Source organism: Macrobrachium rosenbergii, chromosome 32, assembly GCF_040412425.1.
Source record: "Macrobrachium rosenbergii isolate ZJJX-2024 chromosome 32, ASM4041242v1, whole genome shotgun sequence".
In the NCBI taxonomy this organism is placed as follows: domain Eukaryota; kingdom Metazoa; phylum Arthropoda; class Malacostraca; order Decapoda; family Palaemonidae; genus Macrobrachium; species Macrobrachium rosenbergii.
The window spans coordinates 12,222,682-12,238,611 of NC_089772.1; the positions used below are offsets into that span (position 1 = coordinate 12,222,682).

General features: G+C 37.7%; 1 protein-coding gene across 1 annotated transcript in view; it reads left to right on the top strand.

Moving 5' to 3' along the window:
* Positions 1 to 6,235: 6,235 nt before the first annotated feature.
* LOC136855694 (phenoloxidase-activating factor 2-like) overlaps positions 6,236 to 15,930 on the top strand; it is a 42,216-nt gene continuing 32,521 nt past the window's right edge. The window contains exons 1-2 of the mRNA XM_067133009.1: positions 6,236 to 6,407; positions 11,576 to 11,681. The gene's annotated coding sequence lies outside the window, so the exon portion shown is untranslated. The remainder of the gene's footprint in view (positions 6,408 to 11,575; positions 11,682 to 15,930) is intronic.

Genomic DNA, 15,930 nt, shown 5'->3' on the forward strand with positions numbered 1-15,930 from the left:
GATGGATGGATATTTGAATAATGGACTCTCATGGCTTACAAAACTTTTTCAGAAATGCAAAGAGGAGGTTCAAAAGCATTTTTAAAATTTATCTATAACCACTGGCAAGAGGACTGAAAAAGTACTATTTAAGTCTGTTTTGCTATTTATAACTGTGGCCAGTGAAACAATTGCAGTACCAAGGTTAAATATTTTAGGATGACCAGATGGACGTATTTTTAGTTTTCAATCATTCGTTTAAGCTTATTTAGAGGAATGAAAGCAATGGGAAACTAATGGCATTAAGTAAAGAACAGCTCCTACAACCATATTTTTATCCATTAGATGTTATTTGTGAGAATTCACTAAAAACATTACATGGGTGAGGCCACGGCTTCCATCAGACTTTGACAGAGGCCATTATTACTGAATTATGTTATCAGTGTCTTTTTTTTTGTGTGTGGTTAAATGTCAAGTCTTCATTTATGTCCGCCTAGGTTAGTGGATGGAACTACCCATTATCAAAATCTGTTTATTGATGACATATTCTACTAACACACTTTGCATGACAAACACACCCCTTGGCGGAGGCAACTCATTTTTATGTTGATATTAAATTAATGTTTGTTATATGTTGGAACATATGGTCTCTTTGAAACCAGACCAGATGGAATGTTGAACTGTTAATGCTGTTTATCAGCTAATTTATTTTTCAAAATAAAGTTTCCCTAAGTAAGCAAAATGTAATGTGAATGTAAATTTTAAAGCCATTTTCATACGGAAATAGAACAAAAACTGCTTCACAGAATTGACTAACAGGGAATGGTATCATATGGTTTTAAAATCTATCTTGAATTATGTACTGATGTTATATGAATGCATTTTTACTCTTAGAAGTAATTTTCATTACTATATTTTTAATTGGTGCTAAAGGTTATTGTCAACGATTGCTACAATCCCGACTTCATAGTAAATACTTTTAACTCCACCTCAGCGTGAAGTCTTGGCCATTGCAGGAAGGCCAAACCTTCATGTATTAAAAAATCTTAACCAACATGGTAATCTCCAGTTTTGTTGTTTCAAAATAAGAATGAGAAAGTTTTGCAACCTGTTAATACTAACTGATGAATGCTAGGGTTCCACTGTTAAGTATTTTGAACAAACAGTTGAGTGTTTCTAAACTTCAGTTATATATTGTACAGTGTATGAGGCCTGTGTAAATACTCGATTACAGTATTAGAAACTAACACTTATTGCCAAATATGATAAGATTGGAGGATAGTCTTGAATAATGAAGTTACTGAAAACAGTTATCTTGGTGAGTAAAGGAACAGACTTAAGTCTGTCGAGAAGTAATAGTCATTCCATTTCCAATACTGGTTGTTTCTGTATTAACCATTGATCTGGTGTACTTGACTTGAAGCATAATAGATACTGTTCCTTAATATTCATTATTGAAGCATAAAAGCACTGTTAATGGGTCATGTCTCTGAAGTGGAGTATGATCCAAACGCTAATTTCTTTTCAAAGTGAAAGTACAATAGTTATGTTTTTCCCCATATTTGGAAGGTAGTGTACCATTGTTCTGTTAATTTCATAATCTTCAGATTCATTTGCTTTTTATGAACTTAAGATTTTTGGTATGAACTCAGTTATAGTAAGTCCTTATTTACTTGTATCAACTACATGTAGCCTATTGTTTGATTTCTCGTTGTATATGTTTGGGTGCATGCAAGTTTGTGTAGTAGATTTATTGGTATCACTGAGCTTAAGGACAGTTCATAGGCTTGGGCATTCTCCATTCAGTTTGATATTTTCGTTTTGCACTCTTAAAACTTGAAAGAAATTTCATCCTACTACTAGAGAAGCTCTTTGCTTGCAAAGCTGACAGTTTTGTCTGTGACGAGGGACACAGATCAACAAAAATTAAATGGCTGTTGTTTTTTACCTGATTAAATAAAATCGGTAAGTAGTCCAAACAATGGCTTGTCATTATGACATAGATTATACATTTTGTCTGAATTTTATGATTGTCATATTAGATCTACTGGGTTTAGGTCATAGGCAATTTGAGTGAAGTGAGAGCATGACCAAATTTTTACTTAGATTTTGTATTTGGTTTCCTGATAATGAAAACTTAATTACATTATCGTGTATGTGCAGTCACATGAAGAGTTACATTTCATTGTTTAAAGCCCTGTGTTGTAGAAATTTCTTTTTAGCATTTTTAATACATTACTGTTATTAAGTAGTTAATCAAACCACTGAGTAGGAAATTTTTATGTTGACACTGATGTAATGCTGCTGTGGTGAGAAGTATATGTTTTATTTTATACGAGAACACACACTGGCATTTGACCTTTCAAGGACACAATCTTCACTTCTGCAAACCTGAGTTTGTCCATTTTTTAAAAAATCCATTTGTAAATTAACTCATAATAGCTGGAATTTTAAATGCAGTAGCACTGCATCGTTACGTACTAGCTGTGTTGAGCTCAATTGAACTTTTACATTAGCATGAATCAGTCAGTGTTATACTTAACAGCAGGTGTTCCAGTATAAAAGCAGGGTTGTTGCAGTGTTTGTTAATGGGCTGAATTTTTTACTCTTGGAAATCTTCCCATGAGCAAGACAAGCAATGAAGCTTGGGAACCATGATCATTACAGGATGTTACTGACTCTTTATGCTTATTGTCATTCTAATTTAGTAATTTGGTGACAAAGCTCGGAGGATTGTGGAAATAAGGAAGCCAACCATTGTTAAAGTCCGTTGTAAGTTTCGGAGAGTTGGTTTTTGGGGTGAGGTCACTGGTCTGAAACTCTTGCTCCCTATTCGTTTCACCATATTTGTTTTCTTCCCGATTTCTTGTTGCTTTCCATCCTCCCCATCATCTCCGCTTGTGTTTTCTTCCCGAACTCCATCATATTCGTCGTGCAAACCTCTTTCCCATCTCTGTCCTCGTCTCCAAATTCTGTCTTCGTATCCTCTGTCCAACTTCCATATCCTCATTTTACATCTCGGCTTCCTCTTCCCCGCTATCTTACTCCAGCTCACTGGAGCTGGCATTCGTTGGATAGACAGATCTTTTTGGTAATTTAATTCAACGTGAAAATTGCCTATTTTCTCTCCAGGTCCATCTTATTCTTTATTCTCCAAAGAAACTTTCTTTTTCTTATATCGCAAACAGATTTCAGCTATCTCAGATTTTTTCAGTGTCCTTTTGTGACCAATTTTTTCCTGTGTTATCTACTACTTGTTTATTAATTTATCTAGATGTTCCTGCCTTTTCAGCGGATCATGGTTATGACTATATTTATTAGCTATGTATTTGTAGCTTTTGACAAAACCAGAACATGTTCGGACCTCTCCTTGAAAGTACCTGCATCTGCTGTGCATGGAACTATCATAACCTCATTCTAATTGCCGCATTCTTCAGGGTACAAGAGTTAGAGCTGTGTCTGGAGATAAATTGAATAATATCTGCCAGTAAGACAATGGCTTGTTTTCAGATACCTGTACACTGATTATCTCCAGTACTTGCCAAAAACCGTAGCAAATTTATCGAGGTCTTCCACTTTACACTAATTTTTCCTCCATATGACAACTTGAACAGAAGTGAGTTATAATACACTCCCCCCTACCAATTGCTTTTAGTAGGAAATTTCATCAATCAACTTGGGAAAGAATCAAACTTTATAGTCTCTAATACCCAGCAAAAGGGCAGTGTAGATTATTTGCAGAAACTGATATTTGTTTACGGGAGCTCCTAACATTGTTAGGTACAACAATTTTAGTTATTTTTGAGGGTTTGTCATGAATGGCTGTATTATTTACCACTTTATAATAAAAAAAAATTGTCATATATCCTTCATCTCAAAGAACTTTCAACAAATAAGTATTAATCGCATTTACGAAGTTGTTGACTGCTTTTCCAGCTTATGAAAATGATTAATGCTCTGTTACCTAGCTTACTCTACTGGCGGAAAGACTTACAACAGTTAAATTCAGACAGCTAGTGCTATTTTTGCATCTATGAAACTAGCTATCAGATGCTGGTTTAACACCACTAAAGGTTCTTTGCTATGTACCCTTTGCCCCCAGCTGCCTCACTTTCCACTTTTTCCTCTTCTGATCCATTTAGTCTTCCAATCTAAGCAGTTCAGATTGCTCCAGTTTTCACCTCTTAGTCTTATAACTTGTTCAGGCCAACTTGTGAATCTAGAGATTACTTGAGGTTACTTGCTCGGCTGCTTTTAGCAATGCTTAACATGAAAGCATTGTACTCTCTGGGTGATGACTTGTTCCATCAATGATAGTTATCACCTTTACATTTGTAACTTGAATTGTTCAGAAGACATTAAAAGCTGTGTTAGGTGCATAACATTACGCAGGCTTCGTCAGCTGATTTCCACTTTGCTTGTGACAAGTTGTATGTTGTTTAGTTTGGTGTTTTGTGGAATTTAAAACATTTAGGCATGTTCAATCAGCTAGTTTGTTAACTTTTGAAGAGGAAATAACTTGTGCTTTCCTTCACAATGAACTGAAGATGTTTAATAAAGGTGTTTTTGTGAGATTTTTGGTTCAGTCAGGGTTGCTGTGTAAAGTAATTAGTAAACGTGAGTTTTTTTTTTACAGCAATTTGAACTAGTACAGTAAATTCCAGTAGCATACCTTAACAAAATTTTGGCAACTAGATTGTACAGGAATAGAAATGTCACTTAAGGTGTTAATGAAATTACTGATTGTATCATACGACAAACTTAGCAGCTTCAGGCCTACCTGTTTTTTCCTTGCAACAACAGCCAAGATTTGAGAATTAAAGGTAAAATTAAACATTGCATATATGAGGTAATAATTAATATTTAAAATAACAGGTCTTTTGCAGTATATGTATTTCTCAGTCTTGCATGAAATTTTACTTTAGAATGGTCATTGAGAACATAACTTGATCATAAATCAGGAACTGTGTACAGTGTCAGGGATTATTATATAGATAATTTTTTTTATAGATGGGTCAATACATACATAATACGTACATTGTCCTAAAGGTTGAAAATAATTTCCATTAGTGGAAAGTCCCTCTTGACAGGTCAAAGAGGGCTGTGGATCTGAAGAGAGGCTGAGGTGGTGGTGTGAAGTGGATTGTGTACAGATGCCATAAGCAATGATGCTTAACAGAGCTGTATTGGATAGTTGTGTGTGCATTGCAAGTACTAACTTTCCTGCTTGTTTTCTCCTGCACTGGATTAAATTGCATGAGGAAATTGTTGCACAGCACAGCAAGTGCATTTTGAAAGAATGTTTAAATTTGAAAATCATTTCCCAATATTCACTTGAACGGTGAAGGTGAAATCATTCTGGCTTTGTCAGGCTTCAACCATAGTCTCACGTATTGTATTGCTGTCATCCTGTTAGCCTAGTGCTGGAGATTTTTGGTTTGTGAGGAAATTGCACTTGTGAAACTATATTTTGTAGAAGTTTCCTTTGAGCCATAGATATTATTATGCACAACTTCATGACCTCTGAAGAGAGGAACTTTTACTTTTTGCAGTACTGATACAGACAACCAACATTGCTCTAATACCCACCCATTATCAGGAAATGGAAGTTGTAAGTCACTTCTGTAATAAGAGGCATTTTACATTCTAGTATACACACCAGTGTTTTTGGAAACTGAACTTATTTTTTTCCTGTCCAATAGAAAGTAATTTGCACGTTTTTTACTTCCATGCTAAGAAATTTTGTTGTTGTGTCATGGTGTAGTTTTGTGCATGTGTGTGTGTGTGTGTGTGTCCCTTTATTGCGTGCATTTACCTTGGTCATTATTATGAAGGCCATTTAAAAATGGCTATCATAATGCTGCTGTTGTCTTGGCTTGAGAAAGATGTTATGTTGTAATAACATTTTTCGTAAGTGTCGTTAGGTGTTATAAGAGACTCGTAATATTTTACATTCTTGGAAATCAGGAATGCTGCTTCATAGAAAGTTGATACAAGTAATTAACTGATAAATGTTTGGTTGCAAATTTTATATATTTTCTTATTGGGATGTCGTAAATTCTTGCCAAATATACATTGTTAGTAGCAATCAGTTTTCAGGAGTCTGTGTGTATGAATGACCATCTTTTTATGTGATATTATAGTATGTATATGATTCAGTGATTCATGTGTGAGTCATTTTTATAATTTACAATAAAATATTATGATAATTGTGTTTTATTTTTAAATGTAGACTCCTGTTTCCTTTTTGTTCCAGATGAGGACAAATCATCCCAAATGTAATTAGCCTTGACACAGTAAATAAAAATACGATTGTAATTACGATATGTAATAGCCTGGAGGGCTATGTGTATCAACCCATTATCTCTCCCATGACCCATACCTGAAACATTTGTACTGGAATACAAGCTTGACTTGAATGAATACAGGTAAGTGATATTCTGAAACCTTGTTGTAATAATCTGGTGTGCAAGCTCTCATCTCCTGTTCCATAACAAAGTGGGGAAGGCAAGGTAGAGCCTTTTGTGTATAACAAAGGTTGTCGATAGTCTTTGGGATTAGTCTGACATGACCCTGGCCTGTAGCATACAGAGCCGAGGTAGTGGAGCACTGTCCAGTTCTCTGGGGCAGTGCCAGTAGTGCAGCACTACCCTGCTATTGGATGGTGCCAACAGAGTAACACTGTCCTGCCCTCTGGGCTGGTGCCAGCACAGTAGTGTCAGTGCTATTTTGTTTTTTTACAAGGTGAGACACTGTGTAGTTTGCAGAGGTGCTTGGCTCTACCTCCCTCCAATAGTATGTGTCCATATGTGAAGGGCAGTTTTTGTATCCCTGTGGGTCCTCGTAGGAACAAATGCCAAATTTTTCTGAGGTATACAAACTGTAGCCTTTCATGTATTTTTCTTAGATTTATAAATCAAAGCCTTTCAGTATCTTTCAACCGCTGGGTTGGCTGTGTACTGACTAAACAAGGGTGGTTTTCCCTTCAGTTTTTCATTCTGAATATGGGCCGAAAGGACAGTGGGTTATGTTCGCTGGGTGAGAATGGGCATCCTCTCTTCCCCATCTCCACCTAGGTACCACCCTTGTTTAGTCAGTACACAGCCAACCCAGCGCACAAGTTGAAAGATACTTCATACATGAAAGGCTTTGATTTATAAATCTAAGAAAAATACATTTTACGTCAAAAGTTTATATTTTTATAAAATAATGATTATTGCCTGTAAAAATAGTTGAACTTAGTACCTTGAAGAGTAAAGAGTTCAGAATTTACAAAGAGAAGCATATGTTGTTATGAGTGTCTGCCAAGTACTTTTGTATGCCACTTATAAAAGTACTTGATACACTTAAAATAACATGTGCTTGGTTCTTTGTAAATTCTAATCTTGTTATTCTTCAGGGTAGTGCGTCCTCGACTTGTGGAGACACTGACTTACACCAATTCGGTCTTACAGCACTTTTTCAGCACCACTAATGGTGTTTTACAGTGCCGTAACTCGATGTTACTTCAAGTTACGTTACGGCGCCAAGTTCCACCATAACTTGATGTCACTGACTAATGGCGGGAATCAACTTACAGCGCACCACTGGAATGGATCTCCGCTGTAAGTTGAGGACGCAGTGTGCTAAGTTTTAGATATTTTTACAGGCAATGATCAGTATTTAATAAAAACATAAAATTTTTCAAGTAATTTGTATTTTTTTAGGTATATAAACCAAAGCCTTTCATATATGGAGTATCCTTTTGCACATGTCATAGACTAGTTTGGGCATAACCCCAACTTTGCTCATTTGTATCAGAGGTCGTCATTGTTTTCCTTCTCGGCCATTTCCATTTGCACTGTAATTTGGGCTTTCAGTTATCCTCCATATGCTATATCTTTGTTTCTTGTAAATGAGCTGCTTTGGTCAAGATTTTGAGGTGTGGTCATATGGTTCAGTTTGTATCTTGGTCACCTTTTTGATGTTTTCTTTCTTTGCATATCAAGTACAGATCTTTTCGTGTTCCATTATTTTGTTTGACTACCAAGAAGTCTTATGCCATATTCTGTTTTAGGTTTTATTAGTCTTGTTCTGAAATGGTTTTCAGTTTGTAAAGCAAATGCCCACCAGTTGAAGACAAAACAAGGGGAGTCGGATGTCTCCTACTCTACTGTGATCATGAAATTTGCTCTGGTTGTAGAAATTTTAGATAATGGTTCTTAATATCTATGACAGCGTTAAAATTATCATGTATGTCCAGTATATTCGAAGTTCAACTCCCAGACTCCATGGTCTTAATTGAAGCTGGGCCATCAGAGAGCACTTGCCTACGACCTACAAAATATTTGTTACATCTGAGTAGATTTGTTACTTGTACCTGTGCAATTGCTCTCAACTAAATCTGCTAAGACTTCATCTTTTTCCTGGTGAATTCTCTTCTTGCTCTGTCATAGCTGACCTTGTATTGCTGAACCATCCATGACTGAAAGTTGTTTTTCTTCTTAAATAGTTCCCCCATGGCCCAGCACTGATGTAATTGGGACCTCATGGGGTAAGGAGGGACTGGACAATTGCTGTGGAGTAGTTTTTCCTACCCCAGCAGATTCAGCCTTACTTTCAAAGCTGGTTCAGAGTATCCAGATGAAGACTGGACCAATGTCAGTCCAATTTTTTCCCCTTTCCCCTTCTTGTCAGACATGCTGTTGATCACTGCAAGGAAACATCATAGAACTTTGTAACGTGGTTTTGTTGGAGTAGAACTGAATGACATACTTCTTCATCCACTTAACTGGAGTACCTGATATGGCTGAGCAAAAGGAAATAAGTCATCATACCTTGCTGTAGTGCTGGGTCTGTTTTGGCAGGCTGACAAAACTCGAGGCACTAAAATATAGTGTTTATCTAGGGAGATCTCCCAGGATGATTACCATTGTAAAAGGAATGTTCACCTGTAGTTTTCCTCTGGTGGGTGGGAGGCTTTCATAGACAAAATCATAGTCCTTAATGCATTGACTATGGCCAAGTTCATCACGCTGTTCCACTTAACTACGGGAAGTTGATGACTGGAATGAGGACAGAAAAAGGAAAATCAACAAGAATGAACTATGAGTTTCATACATCACTTTATCTGCGAAAGAAGGAGAGGATTTAAAAATAATGAATTTTAAGAGTAATTTGTATTTTTCCTAGGTACACAAACCAGTCATTTACATAGGAGTATGCTTACAAAAGTGCTCTGTGCACTGAATGACCTCATAGGTCCCAGTGCTTGGCCTTTAGCCTAAATTTGATATTCCATTCCATTCCAAAAGCGCTCTGTAAGACAACGAGATTGAGGTGATACTGAAGGGGGCAATAAGCCTGGGAATGAAAATAGATTTTCAAGAAAACAAACCCAACAATCATTCATAATTACTCAATTATGTACAGCAAATTGGGAGTGATTTTAGATTAATATCTCTAAAAAGTTTATAATCAAGATTAGAAATCTTCCTGAGAGCGCATACCTCCTCCACTGGCAAAAAAAAAAAAAATCAAGACTTGTATCCTCAGATTCGAATCCAACTCAAAACTTAACTCCACCGAATCTATTTGAAATCCATCAAAAATATGTTAAGATGACAAACATTGGCAGACAGGTACATCATAGCCTCAGAGAAGATAGTGCTTGAATTTTGTGAGTTTTCAAAATAGGTTTAAATATATTCTGAAAGCCAAGGGATCAAATTTATTGAGGTTAGCACACAATTTTCAAGTCGGTAGCCCTTCCTGCAAAAAAGCTACGCGGCATCCAACTTCAAGTTTTTTCGGTATCCCTTTGACAAACGAACCAACAGGCACAGGTTAATTAATATATAATCTGCCTAACCCTTTTTTAGTTGTCTGTAAAAGAAAACGATTGTGCCGGCTTTGTTTGTCCGTCTGCACATTTTTCTGACCACTTTTTCTGTCCGCCTTCAGATCTTAAAAACTACTGAGGTTAGAGGGCTGCAAATTGGGACGTTGATCATCCACCCTCCAATCATCAAACATACCAAATTGCAGCCCTCTAGCCTGAGTAGTTTTTATTTCATTTAAGGTTAAAAGTTAGCCATAAATGTGCTTTTGGCAACGATAAAGGATAGGCCACCACTGGGCCGTGGTTCAAGCTCCATGGGCCGCAGCTCATTTAGCATTATACCGAGACCACAGAATGATAGATCTATTTTCAGTGGCCTTGATTACAAACAGTAGCGGCTGTACAGAAAACGGGATTGCGCTGCAAAACTTCTGCGCATTTTTTACTTGTTGATAAACAAGTTAGCTTAGGTTTAGAGCATGACACAGACAAGTTATAAGCCACATACATACCCACAGAAATAGCACAACCTTCATTTTTTTGGTTTTCATGTAACCTAAACCGTTGTCCCTAGAATCCTGTCAAATTAAAAATATCACTTGCTATGTCGGCCAGACCCCCGTACGAGGCAGTTTTGACGAGTTCCTTTTCTCATAAACAACTAGTTTTACTTCTAACACAATTTAACCCCTTATATTTAAGGTACGCAGAGATTGTAAACGTCTCTACTCTTTGAGAACTGATCGTATTTCCGGGCAAAAGTTTGTAAAATTAACTTCTTGGTTTTCATTGGATCAGAAATGACTGTTTTTGTAAAAAGTATTTTTGAAATGCGAACAGTGTACCATTTTCTCAAAATACTTGCTCCAAGAAGGCGCCACACACACACACACACACACACAGAGAGAGAGAGAGAGAGAGAGACCAAATGCCTGAGGTTCTCAAGGTTAACTGAAGTCTGAAGGAGAGTAAAAGTGACAAAGGGGAAGGGGGCAAATAATCAATTCGGTTAGTGAAGGAGGCATTTGCACCGGAACAAACACTGCGAGACTTTCTAAATCAAACAGGAAGTAGCTTGATTGAAAAACCTGACCTTTTCTACTTGGCGCATGGACTGGTACTCGGTATTTCCATTTCCAAATTCATTCACAATCGCCTGATAACTCTCTCTTTAAATTAGCCCATTCTTCTTCTTATTCTGACACGGCTTCAAGGTAATGGAATAATGTTTGGTTAAAGTGATCTTTCACGCTTCCACTTATTTCCTCCTCTTCTCCCACAGATCGCTGCTAACCTTAAACATCGGTCGGGAATCCCAGTGAAACTGCTTGAGCTTCGCGTGAATTTATTTTGTTCGAAATGGGGATATCTTTAGCAATATAGTTCATCTTCATTGTGCACAAGTTTGCTGTTCTGACTTTATTTTATTTCGAGACTGTCCCATCCATTTCACATCCTTATTTCGAGGTGGGTTTATTGATGCAGCATTTATAAGTCTCCTTGGACAGCGTTACGGGTTCTCGAAGGCCTAGAATGCGCTGACGCCATGTTTAAACCGCAAAGCTAAACATCACGATTTCTTGGGTTTGCTTTGCGTTCTCTTCGGTCGCGTTAGATTTTCTTGCTCTGGTTGCTGAAATAAGGCAGCAACTCTTGTCATCATAAATTTTCAAAACACAGCACAGAGAGAGAGAGAGAGAGAGAGAGAGAGAGAGAGAGAGAGAGAGAGCGTTACCATATCTGTGGTATTTTTGACGTCATCGGTCTCAATTTCAGGTCGCCATCGTCCCATAGAAGAAATATACGGGCAGGACCAGCTTTGGGCAATCAATCTTGGGCAGAGGGCAAAAACCGGATCACTAGCGTCGTAATACTACTCAAGGTCAGTTTTTACTCGTGTTTTCTCTCCCTGTTGGTGTCGGTTGGATCCCGAAGTTCATTCTCAAACACGCGCCATAATGTACTACAGATAGAATGCTCTCTCTAGTTCTGGATCCTGGTTCTCTCTCTCTTTTGATCTATTTCTTGATTGTTCGTCATCCTTGATTTGTTATTTCCAGTAATGAAATTGATCCGCAATTATTTGTAAATTGAAAAGAAGAAGAAGAATCCTGCAAAGGAAAGCTTCGGGTTGGACTACATAAATGTGCCCTTCATTTAGCGTCGTCATTAGTCCTAGTCTTGTCGCTATCATTATTACCACGATCGTATTGATAATGACAATCATCAGGCATAACATCATCAGCGTTGTTGTTATTGTTAATATCAATATCATCTAGATCTTGCTATTGCACTGTTTTATGTGAAAACCTCACAGAATTGTCATGGTTTGATGCCGCGTAGATGCAAGGACAAGTGTGGTTCGGCAAGGCACGTAACGCTTCATCATCTTTCAGCTCCGAAGGCAAGGTGATTCTTCATTGTTGCAAACTTGTAAGTCATTTGGGCACATCATGATTTTCTTGGATTTTATTTCTGGAGCTGATATCATTATCGTGTCGATGCTGCTGTCGTTGTGGCGCGGATGAATTCTCACGCGTCGATGATTAGGCGGGCAGTCACACCCTCGAAGGCTTGCCTGTGCAGCTGAGCTGAACTGTAAACTTTGCGTCGTATCTTACTCTAGATTCTTAAAACGCCGAAATATCTTTTAAGATAAAGTAGTTCGGGAAGAAGTCGAAGTCTTGCAGAACGGACGAATTTGTATTATATTAATATTATGTACATCTAGAGTTGTACAGGGGCAAGTTCTCATAAAAGGTGTTATTTGCACAATGACTGAGAACAAATCAGCAAACAGCAGGTGTTCTGATATCCTTGGAGAGGAGACATGAAAAATGTGGTTGAATCATCGTTCTGGCGAACTTGCGGTGGTGCTTATATAACCTAGAACCCACCTAGTAATTTAGGAGGTATATTCGCGAGGCCCACTGACATCAAGGATGATTGAACATCGAGCCCTCCAATAGACCTCTCCCTTATCAGATTTAGGTTCGGGGTTGAGGCCTTCCCTTTGCAACGGCGCCTCTTACCCGTCTCCAGAGACTTCTTCGTCCCAAATATTTATTTACATTAGTCGTCGTATACAATCCGCTGCGTCTAGCAGTGCAGAGATTTTATAAGGTAAAGTAATGATAATAATAACCATGATTATTTAAATTCGGTTTTCGTAATAAAAATATCCCAAAACAGTGTATGAAGAGAGAGGTTTACTGATAACAACTTTCCAGAGTCTCTTGCGTACTCTAAATAAATCCCCAGATATCCTTTCTGGTATTTTATAGCAATGACTTCTATTGAGAGAGAGAGAGAGAGAGAGAGAGAGAGAGAGAGAGAGAGAGAGAGAGAGAGAGAGATTGGAAAGCCGTCATTGCTTACTATAAGATACCGGCTTTGGTTCCTGAAGCAGAAGAGCTCCGGGAACAGTGATGAGGCAACCTCCTTTACAATGACGTCGCGAGTGCCTCCAGGACGTAGTAGACTTGCAGAAGAGGATTGCGGTGATAGGGCGTCCTATGCGTCACCCTTCAAGTAGTGTAGGGGAGTTTTCTGGGAAGTACGTTTTAACGTACTGCCGTTGCGTAAATCTACTTCAGAGATATTTTTCGATGATAAGGTTCTTGAAGACGCTACATCTCATGAGTTTCAGTTGGACGTGAGTGACAGGATACTGACGACAGTAGAGAGAGAGAGAGAGAGAGAGAGAGAGAGAGAGAGAGAGAGAGAGAGAGAGAGAGAGAGAGAGAGAGAGGAGTGTGAGAAATTCCATATGAATGTTTGTTACATATTCTACAATTAACACTGAAAAAGATCAAATATTGTTGCATGTAGACTTATGAAGAGGCCTGTTGAAAACTTCATCAATACCCTCGATTACTGTTCATAATCGCTGTCACTGTACAGCTTTATATTGCCATCATTTCTCCCTTTTTGGAACATTATTCTCATTTATCGGCTGTTTCCTCTCTTTAAAAAATAGGATCAGAAGCAATTCGTCCTGTTAACAATCCTGCCCTCACTCGTTCACGAGGCCCGTTTCACCATAGCTACAAATACCCCTTAATAACATCGCTTGTGCTTCTTAAGCATCTTATGTCTGACTGTGTATACAGTATATAGTATATATATATATATATATATATATATATATATATATATATATATATATATATATATATAATGTAACGTGTGTTGATAAATGTACGAAACATATATGCATTTGCAATGTCAATAATTCATCGCACAAATCATTCGATGATCAATTCAGAAAGTTGAATTCGAAATGGGGTCCCTAGCGAAAATAATTAAAGCTGTGACTCACGAGAACAAGGTAAGAAACGCGTGGCTGCATATAGACCATTCGTGATTAACGTTCCCCGCGTGCATTTGTCACCGTTAGTGTTAATTACCTACTAAGTATTTGCATCCATCTTTAACGAATAGATACTTTAGCACTTCACTCGCTTTTAAGGCTTGAAGAGCTACTGTACTGCACGCAACGTTTAATACCCCAGGAATTCTGCCCTAAAATGGAAGACTGCAGTATCTGCAAAAATACAAAACTGAGAAAAATGGTAGATACACCCTTACCACACTACTGATTTTGCAGATACTGCAAATGGGACCCCCTAAATACTCGTGGAAAGCATTGAAGGATCATTCTGAAACTGCAGTAACTTGTGTACCAGTGTTTCACGAGCCCCACAGGTGGCATATCTCAGTTTCGAAAATTTTGCAGATACTGCAGTTTTCTATTTTAGGGTAGAATTGTGTTTAGCACTCTAAATTTCTTTAATTCATCCACTTATTTACTTTTTCTGCTGACGAGGCTCGTACAGGCGGTTGATTCTAAATCCGATTCGTGAGCCAGAAGGACAGAAGGAGACAGTTTTAAAATTCCAATATGTTTTCCTTCTTTGGCTTGTGGAAGAGTTTAAATGGATTGTCTAAACACATGATATGGCAGGAAGATGCATGTTAAGTTTAGGAGTGTGAAATGTTAAGTGGTTTGATAGGAATCATGTCGCTAGTTTCCCTGCATTCCGTTTTGGAGTGAAAATGTTGTCAAGTACTGACTGGTCCTCGCCAAGTCGCAATCAGCTCGTGAAAGCATCACACTTACGGTAGCCTTTTTAGTTCTCTGTAAAAGAAAACTATTGTACCGTTGTCTGTCCGTCCGCGCTTTATTCTGTCCGCACTTTTTTCTGGCCGCACTTTTTCTGTCCGCCTTCAGATCTTAAAAACCACCGAGGCTAGAGGGCTGCAAATTGGTATGTTGATCATCCACCCTCCAATCATCAAACATACCGACTTGCAGCCCTCTAGCCTCAGTAGTTTTTATTTTATGTACGGTTAAAGTTAGCCATAAGTACTTCTGGCAACGATATAGAATAGGCCACCACCGGGCCGTGGTTAAAGTTTCATGGGCTGCGGCTCATACAGCATTATACTGGGACCACCGAAAGATAGATCTATTTTCGGTGGCCTTGATTATGCGCTGTAGCGGCTGTACAGAAAACTCGATTGCGCCGAAGTTCCTCACTTTATTGTTCGCGTTCTCTTTTCCTGGATTTAAGTAAAGGGAGCAGAATTTAGCAAACTCCTGCCACACCGGCAGATTCTTCTTTGGCAACTATGGATACGAACTGCTAATCTGTATTGTTTTTTAACAGATGGGATAAAGGAAACTTCTAACTAAAAAACGAAGATAAGTAACTCTCGCCTTGTCCTTCGGAAATGTGGTGGGAGCGCCGCCCCCGCCTCTGAATTGTGATTCAGGAGAGAATATTCATAGTAGGTCCGCAGGGACTGAAAGCAGTACTGTTACAGCTTTCATCCAACTCAGTAGTAATGGCAGACTTAACAGAGACAATATATATATATATATATATATATATATATATATATATATATATATATATATATATATATATATATATATATATATATATATATATATAACAGAAAAAAATTATACATATTTATATGTACATTATGTATATATATATGTATATATGTATGTATGTATTTATGTATGTATATATGTGTGTGTCTGTTTGTGTAAGTGTAATAATATTATGTTCTTGTATACAGTTTTTTTATCAACTCGTCATTTTCGTGTTAATGAAACA